The 25,985-nt window shown below is 43.6% G+C and overlaps 1 protein-coding gene across 7 annotated transcripts in view; it reads right to left on the bottom strand.

The window, feature by feature from the left end:
* The window catches only part of Fam110b (family with sequence similarity 110 member B), a 129,156-nt gene that overhangs the window by 42,829 nt on the left and 60,342 nt on the right, over positions 1–25,985 (bottom strand). For 3 of the 7 annotated variants that reach the window (XM_041657833.1, XM_041657830.1, XM_041657831.1), the window contains one exon: positions 19,772–19,858. The gene's annotated coding sequence lies outside the window, so the exon portion shown is untranslated. Of the gene's footprint in view, positions 1–19,771; positions 19,859–25,403; positions 25,574–25,985 lie in introns of those variants that run through there. The other 4 variants (XM_041657829.1, XM_041657828.1, XM_041657834.1 and 1 more) reach the window with 2 other exon arrangements.

The following is a 25,985-nucleotide window of genomic DNA, read 5'->3' as shown; positions in this document are numbered from 1 at the left end:
TACATTGACACAATGGAGTACTATACAGTGGTAAAAAAATGACATCTTGAAGTTTGCAGGGAAATGGTAAAATCTACAAAAAACCATATTGAATGAGGTAACACAGACCCAGAAAGACAATTATCATATGTACTCACTCATAAGTGGCTTTAAGACATAAAGCAAAGAAAAACCAACCTACAGTCTACAATCAAAGAGAACCTAGACAACAAAGAGGACCCTAAGAGAGACATACATGAATTACTAATTCATGGCAATGTATGAATTAGTGTATTATCCAAAGAAAACCCCAACGGCAAGGGTAGCATCTGTCTTTCAGTACAGTTTTCGCTTTGCAAAGTTCTAAGTATAAAAATAACCATACAAATAAAAGGTGGGTAATTTGCACTTAATGGAAAAAATTATGGTCCTTCTGTGACTCTTAAATACATTTTACCATTATAATGAACACATAATGAATGTAACTTAAAACACTATAAATGACAAGCCTACTGAGAATTTTTGTGCTAACGTGTATATGCCTGTGTGTGTGTGTTTCTTGTCAGGACTGGTTGGAATTGGGCCTACCTTCTCCATCCTATCACAAGGTATACAATATGGTGAGTATCCATTCTGCACTTGGTTTACTGTCCTGTCAGCTTCCGTTTGATAGTTTCAATAACTTCCAAGTCTATCTCTGATGACTCCTTTGGTGGTAAGCTCGGTGATTGCACCATTTTTTAGTTTATTTGTTTTGGTAATATCTGATGCTTTGTGTCATGTGCTGACTACTTTATGTTAACTTGACACAAGCAATAGTTATCTGAAAGGAGGGAAGCTCAGTGAGAAAATGCCTCCATTAGATCTGGCTGTAAGGAATTTTCTTAATTAGTGATGGATGGGGGAGGGCCCTGCCCATTGTGGGTGGTGTTATTCCTGAGCTGGTGGTCCTGGGTGCTATAAAAAAGCAAGTTGAGAAAAAGTCACGAGGAAGTCAGTAAGCATCATCCCTCCATGGCCTCTGCATCAGCTCCTGTTTCCAGATTCCTGCCCTATTTGAGTTCCTGTCCCGACTTCCTTCAGTGATGAACAGTGATACAGAAGGATAAGCCAAGTAAACCTTATCCTCTCCAACTTGATTTTAGGTCAGGGTGGTTATATCACAGTAACAGAAACCCTAACTGAGACAAGTTACAACATTCCCCATTCAAAAGCAGCTAATTTGATTTTCCCTGAGTCACTCTTGTTGGCCAAGACTCTCTAGGATAAGATCTAGAACACTGGCAATAAACTTGTGGTTCAGCTTTCACCCTCAGAAGAACCACTTTTTCTTATTCTCTTGCCATCACCTCCCCTCACTGACCTGATTGCTGGCCAGTCTTCACTTGTAAGTGTCTTCCTGTTCAAGTTCATGTGAGTCAACAATGAGAGACAAGTAGGCAACACAGCCAAATCACTGTCATCCATGGATACTGAACCTCAAAAGACCAAAGTCCCATGACTGATGGGGATGCAAGCCCCGAAAGAACTTCCATCACCACCCACTCTGAGGATGGGCACCCACTGTTTACACACTAATTTGTTGAAGGAAGCGCTAACTCGGAGGCTTATATTCTGTATAAACATAGTTATCATTAATTAAGCTTGAAATATGGTGTTGGCAAACTGGTTTATTGAACTAGAACACAGTAACTGGAAATTGCACAGATTGGAATGATGTAAGCAAAAAGTAATGATTAGGAACAATTTACATCCACTAGACACATTGTTCGAATCCAACAAGCTGCAATAAAGTACTGTTAATTTAGATATGCAGAGAAAGAAACCACCAGCTTCCCAAGCTTTGCCAAACGTTTGAAACTGAGAAGAATATCTGGGTATAAGCAAAAGGAAATAAAATCATCTGAATATTAACCCATTCTTTCATATTCAATCACAATTGGTAAAAAAATAATTATGGTAGATATTAAGTCTTCCATAGTCACCATCTCCCCTGAACTATACAACCCCCAGGAAACTGAGGAACACTAAAGTAAAGTACCTTACCCAGCAGGCCAGTCCATTATCAGGTGGCAGAGCTATTACAAAATGCAGGGGCAGGGCTTTGTCCCCAGTCTTAGGTAACCTGAAGCTCAAAACACTTTTAGGAAAAGAGCAGAAGTCTCATAAACTGCCACACACCGCACCTTAAAGACATACTGTCCCAAAGCAACTAGTCTCCCATCTCAGTCATTTACTTAGCAAACACGCAGTTCATGGCAGGAAAAGTGAAGAGAAGATGGCTTCAGCTTCTAACGTGATGGAGTTCTCACTGAGTCCTTGCTCAGATAACTAGAGAATGAGAGGGGATGGGGAGGAGAGGGAGAGAGAGAAGCTTGGGGAGAGGAAGAGAGAGCAAGCACTGAAGGAACGGTGCAGGACTGGAAGAGTTGGCGCAGGGGCCGTCGAAAGGAATGATGCTAGCAATGGCCTTCCAAGGACTTGTGCTTCACCTGAACCCCCGCATCCACCCTCACATACAGTGTATAGAGGGCCAGGATGACAAACAGGATGTGATGAGAACATGAACCATTATGACTAGTTTTTGAACCTTTATAGCTTTAAGAAGTTAAACGTTATTATCTAGGGATTTGCTGTCAAAGTTGATTGGTTTAGCAGAGGTCCAGGGTGTCTACTAAAGAAATAGATGCCACTCCCACAAGCACTCCATTTATTGAACAAACTACTGAAGTTTCTCTGTTCATTCTAAGGCACACTGATTATGAGAATGCGATATTCCCTTAACTGAAACAAGAATTTCTCCATGCTACGCAAGACTGTTTTTAATTCAATGTTTTTTAAATAGTAAGTATCACACTGTGTCCTACAGCACAGATGGTGACACACGAATCTCTTCAATGGTACAAATCTGATTCTGTTTCAGGTTGTGAGCCTTTCTCAAGGTTTCCAAGTTCCTCGCCTGAGTCATGGCTACATGTCCACCCTGGTTTCTCGCACACCTACCATAGCTGTGGCTTTCTGTGCTATACGGAGGTGGAGATGTGCAGTCCCTGGAAAGGAAAGACAGACGCTGAGAGCATGGGGACGCTAGCACCGGAAGTCAACAGAAAGCGGATGCCAGCAGACTGTGCCAGTGGGCAAAGAAAGGAAGAGGAGAAGGTGATGGAGGGGACAGGCGCAGCTACTGGTTGCATGTTGTGAGCCACACCATTAACTCACATGAAAGTCAGGGCATTCAGTAATAGGCATTAACATTATTAATGTAATTGGCAGTGCATTTCTCCCCACAGTAAGGAATCTTATCATTGATTATATAGTTATTTGCCAGGTTTAAAGGCATATTTTTAATCAGTTAATTGGGATATAATCTGAAGCAACAGACATACATGATGAACATGTAACATTTTTGAAAATCAATTTATAGAAAAATGAGTAACTCCTCCAGCAGTGCACTCAAATTCCATATCAATCCAGTGTGTAGATCATTTTTTATTTGAAGTTCGTAGACAACCTTGTTATCTCCCAATGTTTTTGCTCTCAAGCCTAATTTTAGGTTAAATTTTCCATGTTCTGACAACTGCACCTGCTGTTTCCTCACCTGGTGCAGGGTGTGTGGTTGAGCTACACCAGCCACAGTGGCGGGTTTATTTGCCATCTGGGCCTTTTGCATCTTCATTCTGCTCTCTTGTAAACACATCCTTAAACAGAGTTGGTGAAGATGCTAGGCCTACTGAATAAAAGGTAAACAACATGCAGTGGTCTTGAAAATGACTAATCAACAGCATCCACATTGGAGATTTGAAGTTTCAAATGTCATCTGTGGACTTAGAAAATATCAGAAATACCAGTTGGTCACTGCTGCAGCTCCAATTATGGCTCCACTGTCTCCCATGGGACTCAGAGGAGCCTACATTCTGGGATTCTCAGCGAGAGGGTTGTTACTGCCTCCTGGCTCCAGGTGCAGCCTGCAGCTTAAAGGAACCAGGCAGCAAGAGGCATGAGCAGTGCTGAGAGCCAAGAGGTGCTGTCCCGTCTAGAATCATGGTTGCATTGTTGGCTGGAAGCAACAGTCCATCATAATCAAATTACAGTGTAGTAGAGAACTATCAAGAAATAAATTTTAACAATGGGTATATTAAATAATAACTCTCTGCCTATTAATGTGGTACTAAACATGCCCAGAAGGGACAGAGATCAGAGCTGAATTATGTATTAAGGAAGAAAGGAGCATACTGAGTAAACAAACTTCCTTTCCTAAGTTTCAAAGACATTAAATGCTGTCATTCATTCTAAATTTAAGTAATTTTTATCTGCATTAGTACAATTTTTAAAACTACATTTAAATATTTAAGTGCATCACAATTTATTACACCACTGCATTACATACTGTTTATCTCCTGCGATATTTCTCCCACCTTTCACTTCAGAAATGAGCTGGAGTCACACAGTGTGGCACACATCTTTAATCCAGCACTGGGAGGCTGAGACAGGCAGATCTCTGTGAGTTGGAGACCAGGCTGGTCTGCAGAGAGAATTTCAGGACAGCTAGAGCAACACAGAGAAATCCTGTCTCAAAAAACCAAATTTAAGTCAAACCAAACCAACGACGACAATGACGAAGAAGAAGAAGAAGAAGAGGAAGAGGAAGAGGAAGAAGAAGAAGAAGAAGAAGAAGAAGAAGAAGAAGAAGAAGAAGAAGAAGAAATGAACTAGAATAGGAACACTGCAAACCAAACCTACTGCCAATGGGGAAAGTGAAATTATACATACTTTCCCGGAACTGAGACAGGCATGATAAATACAGCATGTCTCCAAAGCGCAAAATAATGCAAAGACCATAAAGTTTGACTAAATACAATCACATTCTTCCGGATGTTCTCCCACCAAGCCTAAAGCAGTGCTGTGAGATGCTAGCCTCAGTCAGGTGCAAGAGCAGTTGAGCCCGCCTGGTGATAGCAGGTCTGCCTTAGTTACAGCACACTTAATATCATCCTGATATTTGCAATTTTATATGGATGCTTCTGAAAGAAATAAAATCAGAGTCTGATTCAGGATGAATTTTCATGTTTTTTAGAACTAGTATAGAGTTCATATTCCAGGAACTAGCCAGAAGGTTTATAAAGTACTGAGCTGTTTCCATGGGAACTGGTTGTCTTGCAATGGAGAGATTGTTCACATATTTCTTGTATCCCAGAGACCACACAAAGGGAAAAGAGGTAGCTGAATTTTGGATTTTCAGGATCAGTACCAATAATAATTTGGGGTAGGGTTTCTATTCTTATAAGAATGTCAGATGGGAAGTTGGCATTAATATTTGAAAGTTACTTAATCTTAAATGTGTCCTTATTCTCTGGTCTGCCTAAGACCATCAGGAAGCCAGCAATGCATTCTTTGGGGTACACTGGTGCTAAAGCAATACCTAAAATTCACTTCAAGCCATGCTATGACTTACAGACAACCTGACTGCAAACTTCTGTTGCTGAGGAACTCTTGGGGCAAAGATAGGGCCTTTGCAACCCCATGTGTGCAATGAGTGGCCATGGTCCCCCAGAAACTTCCTATATGCAGAGAGATGAGTGATTAACGTCTAGTGGTGACATGCACACCCTCCATTCACATCATGCAGGGGTTATACACAGCTGGAAGCAGAGGGAGACTGCCATATGCATCCTGAAGTGGGCGGGAGTCTTCATTGGGCATCCTTCTTCAAAGAAATGAGTCAACTCTGCTGTGCTTCAGGAACCATTCCTGCTGGGGACACACACAATGGCATCCTTGTCTCCCATGTCACCTTTTGGAGCACCACTGACATTTGGCCAGGATATGAGGAGACAATGAGCAGGATTAGCACATGATCTCACTCAGAGGGGAGGTCGGCCTACAAAGCCTACCCGTCTTAGGAGAAGACAGCACCACAGGGATGAACCCAGCTCTATAGCCTTCTGATCCGTCCAGTGGGACCACAGTGAGGATTAATGAGAACATTTTGGTAATATTCTACGAAGGGCAAGGTTACACATCATAATTACTGATGCTATTAATCAGTATTACTAATATTAAAGTTTGGACAGTATCCCATTCTAGGCTGTGTGTGCTTGTGTGTGTGTGTGTACTGCATGGGGGATGACTCACATCTATCTTTACAAATGATGAAATGAGATCACTGAGCAGTGTTTTAAATAGCACATACACCTTGAGCTTTGTTTAGAATCAAGCTAGCCACCTGGAGGTGTGCTACCCCACTTTGTTGATACACAAGAGGGATGGAAACCACATCCCACACGCATAAAAGGCAAACTTTTCTAAGCAGGGTCAGAATGGCAACACCAGGTCTCCATCTCTTTGCCTCTATTTCTCCCTGTGGAGAATCAACCCAAGCACTTTGTAGATGTTGGGCCAACTCTAGCACTGAGCTGTATCCTGGTCTTGGAAATACTTTCCTTTAAAAGTTACCTATGGTCTAGAGTAAAAAGAATTATTTAAACTATTATAATAAATAATTCAATCTCTATAATATTTCTCAAAGCCTATGTATAGGCTATGCATAATATTTAGTTTTCCCCCAAAGAATGTTGTCTTAGTTAAGGTTTCTCTTGTTGTGAAATGACACCATGATTAATGCATGTTTTGTTGACAAAAACATTTAATTGGGACTGACTGGCTTACTGTTTCAGAGGTTTGGTTTATTATCACTATGATGGGAAGCAAGGCAGGGTGGAGGCAGACAGGGTACTGGGTACCTGGAGAGCTGCGAGTTCTACATCTTGATCCACAGTCAAAAGGAAGTGAACTGTAGCACTGGGTGTAGCCTGAGCATGCATGAGACCCCAAAACCCACCTCCACAGTGGCACACTTCCCCCGACAAGGTCACACACCCTACTAGTGCCACCCCCTATGGAACAAGCACCCAAACAAATGAGGCTATGGAGACTATACCTATTTGAACCACCACAGGCCATCCCCTGGCCCCCAAATGTCTGCTGTCATAACATAATGCAAAATTCATCGAATCTAACTTCAAAAGTACCCATAGTCTATCACAGTCTCAACAGTCTTTAAAAGTCTAAAGTTCAAACTCACTTCCGAGAGTCACAGAATCCTTTAACTGTAATCCCCTATAAAATCAAAATCAAAACACAGATCACATACTTCCAACATATGACGGCACAGGACATACATTGCCATTCCAAAGGAGAGGAAGCTGATGATAATGAGGAAATGCTGGACCAAAACAAGACTGAAAACCAGGTGGGCAAACTCCAAATTCTGCATCTTTATGTCTGATGTCAAAATGTTCTCCAGATCTCCAGCTTTGTTGACTGCAACACACTTCTTTCTTTTGGACTGGTTCTACTCCCTGTTAGCAGCTCTCCTCAGCAGGTATCCCACAGCTCTGGCATCTCCAACATCTTGGGGTCTCCAAGGAAATCTAGGCTTCATCTTCACAGCTTCATGCAATAGCCTCTCTGGGCCTCTGCACAGGGATGCCCCAGCTGCACGTCTGGCCTTAGTGGCTTTCCTTAGTTGTAGAGGGAGATTCTATAACCCTTTCTTCTATCATTGTCTTTAAAGCAAAGAATCATACGGTTAAAGCTGCCAAGTTCTGCTGCTTGTTGGGGCTGGTACATGGCATCCTTGCTCAACTATACTTTCTGATTTCAATAATTTCCTTCCCTAGGCTGGCCTCAAACTCAGGGATCCACCTGTCTCTACCTTCTGAGTTCTGGGATTAAAGGTAGGCACCACCATACCCCGCTCCAAACATTCCTTTAATTCCTTTTCACAGATTGGAGATTTAGCTGAGTAGGCTCTTGCCCTAAGGTCACCACTCCTTTAATCCATTTCTTAATCTGTTGATCTCCTTAAACACAGGATTTAGCTCCACTCTATTTCCTGGTGCTCCTTTCTCCTCAAATTGTACATTTCCTATTTTTCCTTTCTCAGCTTGCTCCTTTTCATTATAAATCTTCATTAGAGTTACCACTAATAAACTCATACAAGAATGCATACAAGTCTACTTGGAGATTTCCTTTGCCAATGAAATTAATCCAAATCTCTTCCCTTTAGTTCTCAGGCAGACTCTTTGGACAAGGACAAAAAGTTGCCACATTCTTCATCAAAATACCACAAAAATGATCTCTAGGCAACATTGTAAAATTCTTCTTCTCTGAAACCTCTTGAGCCAGGACCCTGCAGTTCAAATCACCCTGGGCAACACTGTCTTCCATGCTCCTACTGGCATGGCCCATGAAGCAGTGATTAAAGCTGTTTTCCTTACCCAAAGCACCAAAGTCCAAATTCCTCCAAACAAAAACATGGTCAGCCCTATCACAATACCCAAGTCTCAGTACCAACTTCTGTCTTAGTTAGGGTTACTATTGCTGTGAAGAGACACCATGACCACCACATATCTTATAAAGAAAAAGATTTAACTGGGTGGATTATCACCATGGCAGGAGGCAAGTTAGGATGGAGGCAGACAGGATGCTGAAGAGGTAGCTGAGAGTTCTACATCTTGATAGGCAGGCACAGGAAGTGAACTGCCACACTGGGTGTGACTTGAGCATATATGAGACCTCAAAGCCCACACCTACAGTGACACACTTTCTCCAATAAGCCCGCACCCACTCCAACAATATCTCTCAAAGTGCCAGTCCCTATAGGCCAAGAATTCACATACATGAGTCTACGGGGGCCATATCTAGTCTATGAAAGTATTGTTTTAAGTTGTCATTAATTTGAGTCTTCTTTTTGTTTGTGGTCTGTTTATCACAGGAAACTGAATTCTAAAGCAAAATCATAATATCTAATAGGAAAGAGTGAAAAAGGAAAGAAATGCCTTTCATTATTTAGCAGAAGGCCATGCCTGTGAGTTCAGATTCCACTGAGAGGGAAGTGCACCCAAGCCCTCATAAGTAAATCTAGTCATAAGACTGAGTTAGTGCGACATGAAGACACTATTTCAGAAGTACAACGGAAATCAGTCATCAGATAAAAATGTCAGCCATCTACCTTTAGATCCCCAATGCAAATGACAAGTTTAGGAAGCACCCCTACTTCCTCAGTACTGTGGCAATAAAAGCCTACACACAGCCAACCTTCAAGTGACCAAATACTTTATGACCCTATACTAACATCCACCAGCTCCAGAGGATGATGCAAGGAGGTGCCTGTGACGGGCAAGATTCAGACCCCACAGTAGATGTGAGATAAAACCACTCAGCTATGAAGGTTTTTATTTCCTCTTCTCCTGTCCTTTGTGGGATCATTTGATTGTCATCCTAAAACTTCAGAGCCACGCCGAGAGTTTTTACTGCTGTCAGTGGAATATGCACGACACTGGTTTCTCCTGCTGTCAGAGGAAGTATTTATGCACACGAGAGTATAAAACTGCTGTAACAGCAAAGCCCTGCAGATTTACAAGGGATCTTGGTTACAAGGCAGCTGATGAGCACAGTCCTTGCAAGCCCTCTAACCCAAAGGGCAGGGTTAGAAGAAAACTGACCTCAATAATTTTAGAACAAAATACTGCTTCAGCTTCACCCTGATGCTCCTTCCCCTTACTGCCACCAAGCATGAAGGCATTCTTCAAGATGATGTACAGTTGCACACAGTTTCCAGGGCACACTCTCAGCCAGCAATCATAAACCTTCCTAAAGTTTGGAAGTGAGAGAACTATCAGAGGGTTTATCACACTAAGCATCCATACTGACAGCATCCTGCAACAAGAAACATATACAATCTCTGAACTCAAACCTCTCCCAGAAACGAAGGGAACATAGATAACCTTTTATAGTAAGAAAATGGAATTCACAGTTCAGAATTTTACTATGAAAGATGAACTATCTTGTCTAGAAATATTATTTTATTGGATTATAAGCTAGGTATACGACTTAAAACACCATTCAGAATGGGCAGTTTATCAAATTCATCAAATAATGTTGACAGTTGAGGAGTACTGGGTAGAAACAAGATGTTTTATATAGACTGGGTGCACACATACACGCAATAAAGTGATATTTAATGGATTAACTAAACTATGATCATTCCTTAAATTTATTTATAATCTGAGGATATTAGAATGGGGTAAATTTTGATATAACCTGTGCATTATTTAAAATATATAAAACTTCCTTTAATTCCCTTTTATCAGCATTTATTTGCCATCCAATCTAAGCCACCCAAGGTACTGGGGACTGAGTACTAGACGTTAGGAAATGTTACCTCTCGACAAGTTTTTTGACCTTAGTCAATTATTATAATTTTTGGGAAACTGCAAATTAATTTTATAAACCAGATCATAATGACAATTGTCTCATGTCTGCATTAGTTTCACTGATTTTTTTCCTTTTTGTTGGCCTCTCAAGCGCTTAAGACGTAATGACTTAGTGCTCAGTGACTTCAAAGTGGTTTTGTTGTTGATGATGCTGTGGTTTTTCTGTTTCGTTTTCTGTATAAGGCTTCTCTAGAACAGCAGCTCTCATCCTGTGAATCCCAACCCCTTTGGGGCTCACATATCAGATCTCCTGCATATCCAATACTTATATTACAATTAGTAATGGTAAGAAAGTTACGGTTATGAAGTAGCAATGAAATCATTTTAGGGTTGGGGTCACCACCATGCGAGGAACTGTATTATAAAGGTCTCAGCACTGGGAAGGCTGAGAATTACTGCTCTAGAGCATAGATGACATGGAAAGTCAGCACGTAAGACAGATTGCTGCAGAGCTGGAGAATCCTGAATTCTTTCCTGGAATCCCCTAAGACTCCACTCCAGGCATCTGGGTCTTAAACCGTCAGTAGCATGTCATTCACCTGTACTATCGAGAAGCAGGTGCAACCCTGGCTCCAGGTGTCCAGTTCTGGAACTGTGATGAGCAGGGAGAAAGATGGACTTGCATCTCAGGTTTCCTTCTATGACCCACACCACTCTAGAGGAGACCTTTCCCTATGTGTGCACTGCCTCATCTACAAGGCTGAGGTGACAATTACCCATACCTTGCCACTCAAGGCTATTGAGAGGGCTCTGTAAATGTACAAGCCTACGAACAAAGCACATTGCAGCAGTGGCTGCAGTACTGGCAGTCTCAGACCAGTCAGTTGGACTTCAGAAAGCTAGACAGCTCTGCCATGGACCTTGAGGACATGAACACGATCTCTCTGAGAACATATGACAACCATGCCTCAAGTGGGAGTGATGATCGGCACACTGGCTTTTGTTTCTGTCCTGTCTTGGCATACAGTATCAAAGGTTCAGTTCATGAACAATTCCCACAGTGTTTTAAGCATCGATGACACAGTTTACCAAAGTATCTGGGTCCCATGGCAATGGTACAGCCCTTAATGGCCTAGCCCCCTCACACTGGGCTCCCCTTCCTAAAGGCTCCATCAGCCTCCAGCCCATCACAGCCTGGGGAGCACAACTTCAGTCTGTGGATTCTTAAAATTTAAATCAGAGCATTTCATATCCAAACTATGGCAGTGGATATCTGCAACAACTTTCTTGATTCAGAAAAACCTTCCTGAAATCTAATCTTACTGAACACTTATGGGTTCCAAACCAGAGGAAAATGCTTACCTCCAGGAGCTGGGAAGCTGCAGAGATCAGGAACCATTGCTCTGCTGCTTGGTGACAAGGTGACAAGAGAGACACGTCTGGCACCAAACAAGGTGTGCTGAAACCTTAAATTCTGCCTGTTGATTACCCAGTTATGGATGGCTATTGTCAGAATTAAGTGAGAGAGTACACATTACCAGCTCTCGACCGTGACCAGCCCCTGGGAACTGCCAATGAAGGCAAAGCAAAACAAACTCTATAATTGTTCCTGCCATTCCCTGTAAGCCACTGACACCTGAGTAATTCATCTAGTAACATCCCTTTCTCCATACTGGGAAACACACAAGTCCTGACATATTCTCTTAAGGAACCCCAGTCCAATATGGCAAATGCGGGGCTAAAGGCCAGAGGTGGTAGCTGTAAAGTATGCCACTCACCCTGGCAGTGCCACACAAGTTTCTAACAACTGTGACATCCTCTATGGGATTTCTTAAGTGCACAGTGGTCCTACTGATCTATGAGGCCAAATGCCAATGAAGAGGTGACTTATTAGTCTGAACTATAACAACACTTGTGATCGCTATTTTTGGTTGTCAACTTGACTACATCTGGAATTAACTAAAACCTCAAAAATGACTGGGGAGGCCTCTGAGGATTTATTTTTCCTCAACTGAATCATTCGAAGTGGGAAGATCCACTTCTAATTCTGATCTTTGTGGTGGGAAGAAACACCTTTAATCCAGATCTTTTGAGCTGGGAAGATTCTCTTTTAACCTGGGTCACACCTACTGCTAGAAGCCTATATAAAGGACATGGAGGAGTATCTCTCTCTTTGTCTCTCTCTGTTTCTCCCCCCCCCCCCCGCCTACTTCTTCCCACCCTCACTAGCAAGTCCATTCCCTCACTGGCACTAGGGCCCACTTTTGGGGGGATTCTGATATATACTGGAGACCAGCTGAGAGATCCAGCCTCATGGACTGAATACCTACTGGATTCTTGCATCTTCTGTACCTAGGCAGCCATTGTTGAATTAGCTGGACTATAAGCCTGTAAGCCATTCTAATAAAGCCCCTTTGTGTGTGTGTGTGTGTGTGTGTGTATGTGTGTGTGTGTGTGTGTGTGTGTGTGTGAGAGAGAGAGAGAGAGAGAGAGAGAGAGAGAGAGAGATTTATTGTATAAGTTCTGTTACTCCAGAGAACCCTGATTAATACAATACTTCAAAGCCAGGTTTCGATAGTCTTAAAAATAACTGTACCAACCAGGTGCAAGTGTCAATCACCACAGACTACTCAAAAACACAACTGTGCATTTAAATTAATAAGGTGCATAGCAAACACACATAACAAGTATCATTCCAAGGTGCAATGGGAAATCCCAATATGCTAGAAATTTGGTAAAAATGTCTTCAAGTGATATCTTAATTTCCCATTGGTTAAAGCAGATTTAAAGTGGCATGCTCAAATCATATCTTTTACTCAAATGCTTAGTAACCAAAGGCTGCTAAAAATAAGAATGCTCTCAAAGGCTATAACTGAGGCAGGACACTTTGGCCTGACCCTCTTGTTGGCTGCCCTTAAGAGGGCCAGCGATCCCATTATAAAAATGATGCTATAGACAGATGAGGTAGGTACACTGGAGTGGGTGCTACTGAATTTGAGTGGCCAATGCCCAGGGACAGCCGCTGGGATAAGCCATTGCTGGAGAACCCAGCAGCAGGCCGCATCATGGACATGGCTACCGGAGGGGTAGAAGAGTCTTCAAATAGTTAATAGATAGAGAAATGTGCCCGGACCTTTCCTCAAACCTCCTAAAATCAAATGTGCACCCCCCCTTTGTCCTGAGGAAAACTTACACATTTTCCTGGATTGTAAGATGATTATAAAAGTCACATATCAGTTTTCTAAAATTCTCATTGTTTAAGTGAAGGGCCACCACTCTCTCTTCCCAAATAAAAGTACATTTTTAAATTAAAGAAATACACCATCAATTGTTGAACTAGAAGCGTATCTTTCATGCCTGTTTTAAGAATCTCCATTTAACGAGCGGTATAGCCAGCACTGGACACATGAAGTGTGAGTTTACATGCCACTGGAAGCCAAGAGGAGGTGTGAACAGTGGGGAAGGCCATATTTGAGCTTTGATGTGGGTACTTTTGAGATAGACCTCTCCCAGTCTGCAGTTAGAAGGCAACTCATAAAGAATCCAGTCTGAATGGTGAGACCTTTGTACCCAAAGGAAATAGCCAATTGGAGCTAAAAATCTCAACTCTAAAAGAGCTGGACTCTAAACAAAAGTATAGAATTCAGTTGAGTCTGAATCCTAAGAGTCTGCCCACTGTCTCCTACTTTCAGTGCTGAGATCGATCCCAGAGTCCTGAAAATACTAGACAGGCAGTCCCAAGCCTTGCAAAGAACACTGTCACTGACACTTGGGCTTTGGTTGCTGTGGCATTTGACTCATCCAAAGTTTAACCTCAAGTCCTACAAATAGATTTTATTTTAAAATCAATTTGGTTGTATGCATTTGGAGTATACAACATGAGGTTATAAGACGGTGACTGTCCAGGACCAAACAGACCAATCTATCATCTTACAGTTACTAGTTTTTTATTTTTTTCTTCCTGTGGGTAGGGTACCTAAAACAGACTTAAGTTAGCTAAATTCTTGGATGATATACTATAACGAACATTTGGATAACCATCTATAAATAACATGAGCTTTCTGATGTCTTTTGTTTTTCTTTTTTATTTCTGACCTCACTGTTCCCCTTTCTTGCTGCACACTGGACTGGGTGACCCCCTTTCACGGACATCTCAGGACTGGCATGTGAGCCCCAGCTGCTGAATTTGACTCAAGCTGCTGCTGTCAGAGAGATCAAGAGAGGCAGCTGAGAAACACCAGCCCCTCTTCCTGTGTAAGTCCTACTGCAGTCCCAAACATCTGAAATCCTCTCTACTGAGCCAGATGTGCAGATCCAGAGTAAAAACCAGCTTGTTACTTGTAATGTGTTTATCAGCTACCAGAACGCTGCAGAGAAAATGAGCTACAACTGTCAGAGGGGTCTTGATCAGTACCTGTTAGGAACTCACGGACTAACGGACTAGGTCTGAGTGAGCAGAATGCTGCCTTGAGCAGGTCCGAATGTCCTCAGGAGGGAAATCTGAAGTGGAACTTTCCTCAGAGGGTCTGACTCAGGCTCAGGTATACTTGCAGCTTTCTCTGCTGTCAGGGTCTCTGTGACTTCCAGAGGAAATAATGTTGCTACCACCAGTTGCGCTTGCTGTATCAGGTCTATTAAGATGCCACTCTAGTATGGCCATTCAAGAAGTGACATCAACTCTCCTTCTGCACTACTGTATAAAGTTTCCATTTCCAGAAGAACTTGCGAGCTGCAAATGCAAACTGCTTCCACCCACTTCAGCAGGCTGATACGTCCATAGGACTCTGTGATGCTGGAGGATTCAAAAGATGCTAGGGCTTTTAGTCAAACCCACAGGGTGAGAAGAAAGTCACGATTGCCCCACTGCATTCTCTCAGGTTTTTGAGTCAATGTCTATAGTTTTAATGGAAAGTTTTGAGAGGATTTTATCATGGAATTTGAGAAGAAACACACAGATGCTTGAAGAAAGTACTGATTTCAGCGTCACCTTTACAGACAGTTCTACAGCTTGAATGTGATACAGGTGCCATGCCTTTGGTCTTCGAAAACCATGAGCTAAATAGACTTTTCCATACTTTATAAGTAGCCTGTCTCAGGGACTGCTATAAACAGAAAGCCGCCCAATAAGCACGTTTTATGATAAGTTGCAAAGACATTCGTTATATGAATTACAAACTTTCTGGATGGTCAAGTATTCATAGATTCTGATAACACACAGGAACAAGTACATGTGCTGGCACATGTTTACACACACGCACACATGCATGCATATACACATGCGCACACTCGCGCACACACACACACACACACACACACGAAGCCAACCCTAAACTTCCGTGAGCCAGGCATGCAGACTGCAGAGAAATTGCAGACAGTGACTTGGGATAAGACTGGAGAGGTTAGATAAGCACTGGCTCTGTAATTTCAATTTATCAATGCATAGGTAACTCTGCTGAATAAGTTAGGAACAGAAAAAAGATGATAAAAATTTCCAATCGATTATTGAGCTGGTCTGAGAATACAGGCACAGGGCTAAGTCAGTGACAGTGTTTTCTGGGAAGGAAGATGATCACAGCACAGGCTGCCTGGGAGGAGGGTCAGCAGGACCTGATGGCTGAAGGGACATTGTGTGAAGATCAGAATGAGCTTCTTTCTTCTCGAGAGGGGGCTTCCCCACTGACTGCCAAGGAAATGTTGCCTGTCTGGTCAAGGATGGAATGAGAAGGTGGCTTTGGATGTGACCTCCAGAGGCAGAGCCACTATCTTCGCTTCTTTTACTGTTGTTCTGATGAAATTACCCTGACAAAAGCAAGTTAAGGAGAGAGGATTGATTCTGCCTCAGAGTGGGGGAACTGGGGCTGGAAATAGCTTGTCATACAGCACCCGCACTCTCGAGCAGAATGAATGCATGCCACTGCTCAGTGCACCTTCTCTAGTTTACATCCGCCTGCGTCCCCTGCCTAGCGGATGGTCTGACAGCTACAATGGCTTGTCTCACATCAATCATCCTCACGAAGAAAATCCCTTCCAGACGTGCACACCCCACCTGCCAGGTGATTCTGATGCTGGCAAGGAAGAGCTAAGCATTTCAAGACCGTGTATAAAGAGCAGGCATAGGAACGGCGGAGTCTCCTCCACCGACCCAGAGGAAGGCTTTCCCAGAGACAACAAAATACAGCGAGAACTACTTTCAGGTTTTCTGTCACACCTTCAAGAATGGATTTGTTTATTTTTAAAGCAACTTTTTTATTTTTTTTAAAAAAAACTGAGTTTTTAATATATTTTCATCTTATGTTGCCATGGAAAGAGAAAGACCAGAGTGGGGAGGATACTTGCCAACCATGTGGTCCTCTGCACATCTCAGTATACAGAACATTCTTTTACTCCACACTGAGAAACGCCAATAGACACCTCAGAGTTTTGGAAAAAGCAAGAAGCATTGCATTCTTTTGGACCACTGCAGCCACCATACCTGCCCTCTTCCGAGTCTCACCACCAGTTCCTAAGTCTATAGTCTCTTCCTTCCCTTTCATAAACACGTGGAATCATTCTAATGGCAAACTGGACAGTCCTATTTCTCTGGAACCTTCTCGTCCTGTTCTCTTCATTGCACAAATCGCCACAACCAACTTGTCAGCGGAACTAATCACTCCTTTGCTGTAGAGAGATCAACTGGTGTCAAGGTCACGGAGGTTTGACATTGGAGCCCTGGGTTTAATCACAAGGTTGCCCTTTGGTCTGAGGTTTAACCTCTTTGATCCCTGCTACAGCATGAATTGGATGTTTGATGCTCTCCATAGGCCTGCGTGTCAAAGGCCTGATTCCCAGGGGACAGCACTGGGCAGTGATCTGCCTGGTGAAGGCATTAGAGGAGTGACTTTCAGGGGACTGCAGGAAGCCACCCTCTTCTTCCTCTTGTGCTTCTTAGTCATAAGGGGCCCATATTGCTATGTCATGTGCTCCTCTTCATTACCAAATGTGCTCTCACCTAAAATAATGGGTCTGCCAATCACAGACCAGAACTGCCTAACTATGAGCCAAAGTAAACCTTTTCTCTGTATATTAATTACTCCAGGTATTTTACTATATTGTCGAGAAGGTAGTGAACACAGCCCTACCTCCCTCATCTACACACTAATATTCTTCGGTTTTCTTCTTCTTCTTCATTTTTTTTTGTTGTTGTTTTGTTTTGACTCTTTGGTTTTTCAAGACAGGGTTTCTCTGTATAACAGTACTGGCTGTCCTAGAACTAGCTCTGTAGACCAGGCTGGCCTCAAACTCAGAGATCCGCCTGCCTCTGCCTCTGGTGTGCTGGGATTACAGGTGTGCGCCACCATACCCCTCCTAGGACTTTCTTTTCAGGGCCTGTGTGATGGACAGATGTGGTATGAGTCACCTCCAGCACAGTGCTCACATCTACATTACTGGCTCAAATGTAGCCTGGCCTTCCTTGCTGTAGATTCCTGCGAAGGATCTAATGATTACACTGATCATGACAGTGATCACAATCTGTCTCTATGGAGACAGCCCCTGAATGACTAACAACTACGCATACAAGGCAATAGAATTAGTCTTTTACTTGATTTAAAGGGCATTTTAAATGTGCCAAATATCTTAATTAATAACTTAGTAATTATAATCAACTATCCTTAAACTTCACAAGAAATGCATGTTAAATCCTTAAAATTAGAGTTACATTTTCTGTTCTGGGCAGGCGAGTTTTCTTTTAAGGCACAGACTATCTGCCGTCATCTCTTACAGAAACCTCTCCAGAACAAACATCTAAAACCCCAACTGCTTTTCCAAGAGAATGGCCTATCTGTTCCCTCCTGTTAAACAGCTCTGGCTGGCCCAAAGGCACAGAGTCTCATTACAGTTGCTGACCTGCCCTAGTTCCTGAGGAGACCTTGCTCAAGGTCAGCTGAGAGGGCCCAAGGGGAGCCCCACCTGACTTTGCTAGGGGACCTGAGCTCTGAGTCATTCTCTTGGCAAAGAGCTGTTCTGGGAAGAGAAAAGCCAGTGGTGCCAGTGCGGTGCCGATGTGAAAGGAAGCTGAGTCACGGCAGGGGACACAGGGCTCTTTATGGAGGATCCAGAAAAATAAAGGTGTTTGTGGGGTTGGGGGGGGGGGGACTAGCATGACTTTCGAGTCAGGGGAATTTAATACCGAAGTGTGCAAGGGCTGTGTTCACTCCCGGTGACTTATCAAGCTTTTAGTAGGCACGATATGAAAGGATTACAATCTACCCCACAGAAGTTTTTAAAAAGTTAACTTTTCAAGGAAAAATTGACTTTATCAGTTACTCAAATACGACTAAGATAGCAAGAAACTAAACACAAAGGGGCCTTTAATCCTGTTTCCTGAAAGTGGCCTCAGGAGGGCCTCTCAGTAACTGGCACCCTCATCACTTTTAAAATGTCTTAGGTCGCATGTTCAGGGGTTCTCATGTTCTGAAATAATTAAACTAAAAAAAATGAAGAAAAGAGCTTAATAAGATCATTTTATATCCTATTATTTCATGACTTCACCCCCCCCCCCCCCACCGTTTTAGTTTCTACGAACAAGGAGTCATTTCAAATACCCAGTGAGCACTGTAAAACAATGTCATCCTAAACGCATCATTGAGAACAATGGAAAACACTAGTGCCATGGCTACCTATGTACCCGTTACGCTGCTAACCCACAGTGCATGTGCTCAGGCAGGAGCGAAGGTCAGTGATACAGAGGCACAATAAAGAATAGGTAGGTAAAAGTCAAGGGTAAGAGAAAACTTATGCTTCTTACATATCTTGCAGCACTTAAGAAAAAATAAGATAGTGTGCCATTTATGAGAAAACTGCAAATGGTTATGAAAAAGAACTCTAAGTAATTGTTACACACTGATCTGACCCAATCGGAATTGACCAGAGGCAGGGCTAAGATCTGGTGCCTATAGCCCAGCTGATATGCGATGTGCCACACAGTTGAATCTTGGTAACCATACAAACACAGAATTGAGCTGAGTCGCTCTGATAACGGGCTGCATAATGGCTTGGGCCGGGAAGGGAACTGACTGCTGCTACCCTGAGAAAGCAAGAATAGGCCAGGGCTGCGGTTTGATTGATCTGTGCCATCTATCTGGTCCTCTCGATCTCAGTGCCTGGGCTGGAATTCAGACTCTGTCTAGGCACTCCGGTTCTCAGGATGGCCTTCAGAGCTCCCACACCAGCTCCAAGGGTCCACTCCTCACCTCATGTCCCATCTCAGACAGTCCACTTCTCACTAAGGGACAAAGATGCTCACTTTATAGACTGTCTCCAAATCCAGGCAATAAATGGAGTCTTCTGAATACCTGGGAGGTTAGTGATGAGCACTATTGCACATAACAATTGTAATTATTAGCACATATGCAGGCAAGTGTGAGAAACCTGGGTGGTGGTATCTTGGTCCTGATGGGCTTATTTGTTTATTTAGTGACTGAGAGCAAAAATACCTGAAACCCCAGGCTCTTTGTCTTAATAGAACAGTGACACAGGTTTCAGAGACAATCAATATCTTCTACTTAGAAAGGATCAAAGCAAAGTCATACACTTACCGAAAAGGCAATGAGTATTTTATGGAATGCAGGCAGAAGCCAAAGAAAGCCTTCCTTGCTTAAAGTGCGCTCTGCAGCAGGAAATATCTGGAAAACACAGGAAGAGAGGGCTATTAGTGTTTTTTATTTGGCAATAATAAGGAGAATATTAAACATATTTAGCACCGTAAAATGGTAATCCATTAAAAATTCGAATATATATGTATATATATATATATATTGATTTTTTTGAGCTATACATTTTTCTCTGCTCCCCTCCCTTCCTTACCTCTCCCCTTCAACCCTCTCCCATGGTCCCCATGCTCCCAATTTACTCAGGAGATCTTCGACAATAGATATTTAAATACTAGACAGTAGACATGGAAGTAACACAAATGCATTATTTTTTTTTGTATTTTATTTATAAGGCACCTCTACACTTCAACTCCTGCTTTTATTTCGTTTTTAGAAGAGAATTTAACCACAAGAACAATCGTACAGAAAGTACCAGGCAAAGTGAAGTCAGAGAAATCGCAGAAACACAACCTCAGTGCTGGCTGGTGCTCACCATGCACAGAGCAGGAGACCCAGGCACATTCAGGGGAGAGTCTGGGTAAGAAGCCCTCAGCAGGCTGGATCAGAGACTTTCCCACTACAGCTAATTTCCTTGTTCATTTTCTCATTCATGTATTAACTCCTTCAGCAGGTCCTGACTGAACATTTTCTAGGAGTCAAGTGCTGTTCAAGGCTCTGGGGGTTTAAGACAAAAATCTGACCTGATGGAATTTACAACCCAAGGAGGAGTGACTGGGGAGGAAAAACAAAACAAAGAGCAGATAGGACCTCAGAAAGTCCTGCTGAGCTGTGGCCACTAACTAATCAAAGACCCTGGGGAAGCAGGTTCTCAGCAGAGGGGGAAAAAAAGCCAAGGAAGGCCCAGGGGCCACCCAGCCTTGCTGAGCCAGGAATCCAAAAGATCAAAGGGAGAGGGGACATGAGATGGCAGGTGAGTGACCAGTGTAAGCACTAAGTACTGGGCAGGGACAGGAAGCTGATGACAGGTAGAACCTTGGAGAATACCTACTGAGAAGGCAGGCTGGGAAGGAGCAATGAGACACACCAGGCCTAAGAAGAGAGGGGCTTGCCCAGGTCATCCTCCCAGAGCACTGCTGGCTGCCCAGGCCAGTGCTGACGAGGCTCGCAGACTGGAGGCCACAGGGAAGGTAAACATGATACCCACTTTCATGTAGAAATTTTACACATAGTAAGATAATACAAGTAGCAAAAATACTTGACCTCTAAAGTGACCCTCCCTTACCAATTCATCAAGACTTAAAGGACATCTAAAGTTAAAGCACATGGCATTTTCAGAAATTAATTTTTATGAGTGCTAGAGAGGCAGGTGCCGTAGTCACAGGCACAACAGAGTGCTACAGTCCATGACCAGGTTTTAGAGGCTGGTCTTTACTGTGTCTCTAGAGAATAAGAGACAAACTAAGAGTCTACTGGCATCCGAGAGCAGAGAGGGTAACTTTGTGGCACTGTGAACAAACCCCAAACTCATCCCTGAATGACTCAGAATACAGCAGTCATAACAGTGTCTTTGTGATGTTTCCTAGGTCATTTTCAGATTAGCGGATACACTCTTAAAAATTTCACGTCTACCGTGATACAGAGGCATTAACGATAACACTTTTTCCAGGCAGCAATCGCACGTAGATTCTGAGACTTCAAAGAGTAGTAAACGATAGTTTACATTTGTTAAGCGTCTAAAATAAGATACGGTGATGCTTCCAAATCCACAACTGACTACACACAGGAGGCTACACACATGCCTCCCTGGCATGGGCAGCAGATGTGCTCTACAGAGGAGGAAGCTGCATCTCTCCTGTCTCCAAGGCCCTCTTCCCTTCCTCCCAGGGACCTGGCCGGCCACACTGGCATCACCAGACCGAGCACAGGTCTGCTCCTGCGCTCCTGCTCATAGGTATATAGGTTCTGCTCCTCAGAAAACACTTCTTGCAGCAGGGGACGAGGGTTTTCATCTTCTCAAAAACAGCTAACAGGGCCAAGCTCATGGTAAATGCCTTTTACTGCAGAGTAAAATAACGAAAGAAGAATAAATCTATTCGGAGTCTTATCAGATCCAGGCAGCTTCAAAAGGGTGAACCCTGAAATAGTCATCAACCGCCAAAGGCATCTCTCCTGCTCTTTTGGACTCACAGGGACCCGAGTGGGCAGTCACAAGCCACTGACAGTCCTGCCCTGGAACCCGGCATCCAGCAGCCTGCACTTCCCATTGCTCTTCTCATTGACCGTTAGTTTTTCAGAACTTGCTCAGCCCTGCTGTCTTGTGTTATCTATGCTTTCTGCGTCCCAAGCTAGCTCCCTCACCTGTCACTGTAAGCCTCCAGAAAGAAAAAGAGAAAGTATCAAATATGGGAACTGTTTTATCTGTCTTTGGTTTTGAGAAACTAGGAATTGGACCCAGGGCCTCTCTCATAAACTCGACCAAGTGAGCTACGCCTCAGCGTTCTAAAAATGCTTTAATCCTTAAAACACTGTATTTCATGCTCACATTGACTGACATTGATTGGTCAGAATTATTACTTTCCTTTCAAGAGCTAGAGAATTCGATGGAGACTGAACAAACTTTTAATGTGTCCCCCCCCAAAAAAAAAATCCCTTTTCATTTTCTTTCTCAGGGATAGATTCTCTCTAATGTATTAAGAACAAAAAAAGGACAAAACAGAAGGTAAAAGTGCATGTTGTGTTACTGCAAAAACATGAAATTCTTTCCGTCCTGCTATTAAAAATATCTCCTAGTTCAGGTTAACTGGCATCATTGGCCATCAGCAGGCAACAATCAATGTTTACACATTTACACTTAAGGATTTAAGAAATTCCTTAAGATATGGTGATTCTTGAAGAGCCAGGCTCAGTGCCACTCCCCCAGAACAGACCACACTACTCCCTCGCTTTTCAGGTAATGCAGGACTGGGTGTGGCTCACAGGAGGCACTCCGCAGTTTACAGCGGACAGAGCTTCAGCAGTAAACAAGGGGAAGACATCCACAATCTATTTTTAAGGCGGCCTCCTCAGAAAGGTAGCGAGTATTCCAGGAGACTAGGAGGGAAGGGGGTGGGCACAGCTTAGAGATAGACCCTTGCCTAGCATGTGCTAGGCCTTGGGTTCGATCCCAACCCTGCATATCTAAATGAAGCAATTACAGAACTGTATCAATTTATTCCTCCTTAGATGAGTGTCCAAACCTAAGTTTTTTTTTTGTTTTTTTTTCTATACTACATTTTTTTTAAATTTATTTATTTATTTATTAAAGATTTCTGTCTCTTCCCCGCCACCGCTGAGGACTATATTACATTTTTTTAAATTTATTTATTTATTAAAGATGTCTGTCTCTTCCCCACCACCGCCTCCTATTTCCCTCCCCCTCCCATAGTTAAGTCCCCCCCCCCCTCCTCAGCCAGAAAAGCAATCAGGGTTCCCTGTCCTGTGGGAAGTCCAAGGAAGCCCCACCTCCATCCAGGTCTAGTAAGTTGAGCATCCAAACTGCCTAGGCTCCCACAAAGCCAGTGCGTGCAGTAGGATCAGAAACCCATTGCCATTGTTCTTGAGTTCTCAGTAGTCCTCATTGTCCACTATGTTCAGAGAGTCCGGTTTTATCCCAGGCTTTTCCAGACCCAGGCCAGCTGGTCTTGGTGAGTTCCCAGTAGAACATCCCCATTGTCTCAGTGTGTGGGTGCACCCCTTGCTGTCCTGAGTTCCTTGCTCATGCTCTCTCTCCTTCTGCTCCTGATTTGGACCTTGAGATTTCTGTCCAGTGCTCCAATGTGGGTCTCTGTCTCTGTCTCCTTTCATCGCTTGCTGAAAGTTAATATTCAGGAGGATGCCTATATGTTTTTCTTTGGGTTCTCCTTATTTAGCTTCTCTAGCATCACTAATTATAGGCTCAATGTCCTTGGTTTATGGCTAGAAACCAAATATGAGTGAGTACATCCCATGTTCCTCTTTTTGGGTCTGGCTTACCTCACTCAGGCAGAAAGATTCTGTCTATGTCTGCAATAGGGGGAATGTCAGGCCAAAAATGATGAAGAGACAGAAGGGGTACCTGGACTTTTGAGAAAAAAAACAAACCATCCTGACTGACACTGCCCCCCCTGAAGTGGCCAGGAGTGAACCAGGGTGGGCGCTGTCCACATGAAATTGATGGGGTTTGCACAGGGGTGTCACATGAAGTAGAATGGCTGTGTGTTCCTTTCACCATGCAGGGTGTCTCAAAGCTGAAAACATTGCCCCACCGCCTCAGGGCACAGAGACTGTAGGTATATCACTACTCAAAGGTTCTCAGCCTTCAACATTGCATTACCACCCACTGAACTTCCACAGGGCTCCTGCGTTCCTCTCAGAACTGTTAGTTGAGTGAATGCTGACACTGGATAATTTTTCTCTCCCAGGCAGACCTGGGAGTGAGGGCTTGGGCTGAGGCAGAGTTAGGGGGCTGCTAAAGATTCCATGCCGACCTGCTGGAAGCAGGACACAGATCTGGAGGACGGCAGTTATGGTACAGACTATATAAACTGCAGCCTCGGCTTTTCAGGAGCAGGAGACAGTCCCGGACAGTTTTCAGAATCTGCCTGTCTATCTGCTGATAGCAGACGCATGGTGGCCGCCAGCCAGCCCTGTGACTGGTGACTCAGGACACAAGTTTCTGTACAGTCTGCAGTCCGATAGGGAAGGACATCAGGTTTCAAGTTAAAGGACTCAAACGGAAGCAAGGGTTCTGAACCCATGACAGGGCCGGCTGGTTTTGAGGATTTTGGACCCTTGTTCTTGCTAACTCTTTTTTCCTTTATAGTAGGTTACCTTTATCACAGAATTTAAGATTCTTTATTGCCTTGTCTGGAAAATAAACCAGGTAGTCCCGAAGTGAAGCAAAAACGTTGAGCAGCGGTCAGAGTGGTAGGACCCCATCTCTCTCCTGTGAGGCTTCAAACGCAAGAGTGGCATCCTTTAAACAAAGCCTGGGTCAAACACTTCCTCAGGCGTGGCTGGGAAACACCTGCGTTGTCTATTTCGCACAAGCTGTTCTGCTAACACTCCCTGTACTAAAGATGCTTCAGTAAAACTACAGAAGGTAAGACAAAGAAAGCCATCCAAAATGAAGGCTGCACACATCTGTGAAGAAACAATAGCACAGTACTTCCCGGCTAAAAGCGAGACGACAAATCAGGAGCCTTTTGCCTTCTGCTAAGTAAAGTATGACCAGCAAAATTCTCCTTAATTTCAAATTATTCAGGAGTCAGGACTCAAAGTGAAGGCAACAGTCCTGACATGCACCAACAAAGACACCTACATGGAAGCCGCATCGGCTTTCCCGGACAGAAGAGAACCAATAAGAATCGCTCCCAGGCACATGCACCCTTGCATTCAGGTGAAAACAAAGCTCCTTCCTGGGCAGGCGAGCTGTCTACCAGGCAAGCAGCCCGTGAGAATGTGTGTCAGTACGGAACCCAGGGGCAGACACAGCGTCCACAAAGCCCAAGCAGATGAGACAGACGACACTATGAGCGAGCATGCTTCATTTCATGCATGGCTGTGTTCTCATAAGAGAGAGAAAGACTCAAGCAATTACCGTGAACTGAGACTCCTTCACTGACCTCCCCCTGCAGCTAGCTGCAAGGTCCTGATCCACGAGTCTCTGCAACAAAGAACACCTGCTCTGCTGGGTCGTATGGCTTCTTTAATACAACCACCCAAGCGCCTTGCCTCTGCTCGGCAAGAACACAGCACAGTGCCTCTGGATCTACAGCTCCAATGCAGCATACCGATTCTGTGGAAACCTATCAAGCGGGTGAGCAGCAACGCCAGCCAATAAGGAGGAGGCACAGGCCGAGTCCAGCACATGCTCTCTGAGGCACAGGCTGTCGCCAGCACTGAGCAGGCTGCTAATCTAATTATAGCTAGTTTGCTAGCACAGGAGCTACTGGAGCAAGGCACAGGAGCAAATTAAATTTTAATAAATTAAACCCTACAGACACAATCATCTTGATTTGCTGTCATTTCAAGGATTAATGGTATCACCTCCTAAACCGTAAGTGATTTTTAAAGTGCATCCTTATTTACCCCCGATCTGAGAAACAAAGTGTGTTTAGATCAATACATAGTGCTACCTGCTGACTTATACTTAGACCCCAGCACTGAAGAACAATAATCA

This window comes from Microtus oregoni, unplaced genomic scaffold, assembly GCF_018167655.1.
Source record: "Microtus oregoni isolate MIOR12 unplaced genomic scaffold, Mior012 000008F_ref0000371, whole genome shotgun sequence".
Lineage (NCBI taxonomy): Eukaryota > Metazoa > Chordata > Mammalia > Rodentia > Cricetidae > Microtus > Microtus oregoni.
Note: the sequence above shows the minus strand (reverse complement) of the source record. Positions and strands in the feature narration are given on the sequence as shown.